The 1,474-nt window shown below is 58.3% G+C and overlaps 1 protein-coding gene across 1 annotated transcript in view; it reads left to right on the plus strand.

Moving 5' to 3' along the window:
• The window catches only part of LOC107297233 (vomeronasal type-2 receptor 26-like), an 8,397-nt gene that overhangs the window by 4,169 nt on the left and 2,754 nt on the right, over positions 1–1,474 (plus strand). The gene's annotated exons all lie outside the window — the stretch shown is intronic.

Consider the following 1,474-nt stretch of genomic DNA (forward strand, 5'->3'; position numbering starts at 1 on the left):
CGCTTAGATGGTTCCGCCCCAGGCGCCTGATGGACCCAGAGAGGTTCCTGACGGAGCTTGGGCCATATCCTGAGGACCTAGTTCACGATTCGGTTGAAAATCTGGCGGCGGCCTGGGATGTGGCCGCTGCCGCAGCATTGGACCGAGTCGTGCCTTTGCGGCCTCTGACCCGGCGCAGATCTCAACTGGCTCCCTGGTTCACCGAGGAGCTGAGAGAGATGAAGCGCCGGAAAAGACGCCTAGAGAGCAGTTGGAGGGCGAGCCGAACCGAATCCGATCGAGCACAGGCAAGGATGCAGGTTAGATCCTACCTAGTGGCGATGAGGGTGGCGAGGTCCAACTACTACTCCACCCTCATTGCGTCATCAGATAATCGCCCGGCCACCCTCTTCAGGGTGACCCGCTCTCTCCTTCAGTTGAGGGCGGGGAGGATCCCCTGGAGGGGAGGGCCGAGGATTTTGCTCAATATCTGTATGACAAAGTCGCTCGGATTCAAGAAGGTCTTGACTCTGACTGGGTGGCCCGGGGGAGGAGACGGGAGCAGGTCTTGAGACTGTTATATGGGAGGAGTTTGACTCTGTGGCCCCCGAGGACGTGGACAGGATCCTGGGGAGGCTGAATGAAACCACATGTTTACTGGATCCGTGCCCCTCCTGGCTGGTACTGGCTGCCCGGGAGGGTACACGAGCCTGGCTCCAGGGAATTATAAACGCTTCCTTACGGGAGGGTGTCTTCCCCGTAGCCTTGAAGGAGGCTGTGGTGAGGCCCCTCCTTAAGAAGCCTTCCCTGGACCCAGATGTATTAGCTAACTATCGCCCGGTCTCCAACCTTCGCTTTGTGGCGAAGGTTGTTGAGAGTGTGGTTGCGCAGCAATTCCCCCGGCGCCTGGAGGAAACAGTCTATCTAGACCCGCTCCAGTCGGGCTTCAGGCCGGGATACAGCACGGAAATAGCATCGGTCACACTGGTGAATGATCTCTGGAGGGCCCGGGACAGGGGTCATTCCTCTGTCCTATTTCTTTTGGACCTCTCAGCAGCTTTTGATACTGTGGACCACGGTATCATGCTGCGGCGCCTGGTGGAGTTTGGAGTGGGAGGCACCGTTATGCGGTGGTTCTCCTCCTTCCTCACCGACCGCACGGAGTCTGTATTGGCAGGGGGACAGAGGTCGACCCCAAGGCCCCTAACTTGTGGGGTGCCACAAGGGTCGGTCCTCTCCCCCCTATTGTTCAATATTTATGTGAAGCCGCTGGGTGAGATCATCCGTAGCTTCGGGGTGGATTTCCATCAGTACGCTGATGATACTCAGCTGTACATTTCCACCCCAGGCCACCCCAATGATGCCCTTGATGTGATGGCCCGGTGCCTGGAGGCCATATGGGTCTGGATGGGGAGAAACAGACTCAGGCTCAACCCTTCCAAGACTGAGTGGCTGTGGTTGCCGGCTCCCAGGCATAGTCAGCTGACTCCGTCGC

The sequence above is a fragment of the Protobothrops mucrosquamatus genome, unplaced genomic scaffold, assembly GCF_001527695.2.
Source record: "Protobothrops mucrosquamatus isolate PMUCROS unplaced genomic scaffold, P.Mucros_1.0 scaffold3197, whole genome shotgun sequence".
In the NCBI taxonomy this organism is placed as follows: Eukaryota; Metazoa; Chordata; class Lepidosauria; order Squamata; family Viperidae; genus Protobothrops; species Protobothrops mucrosquamatus.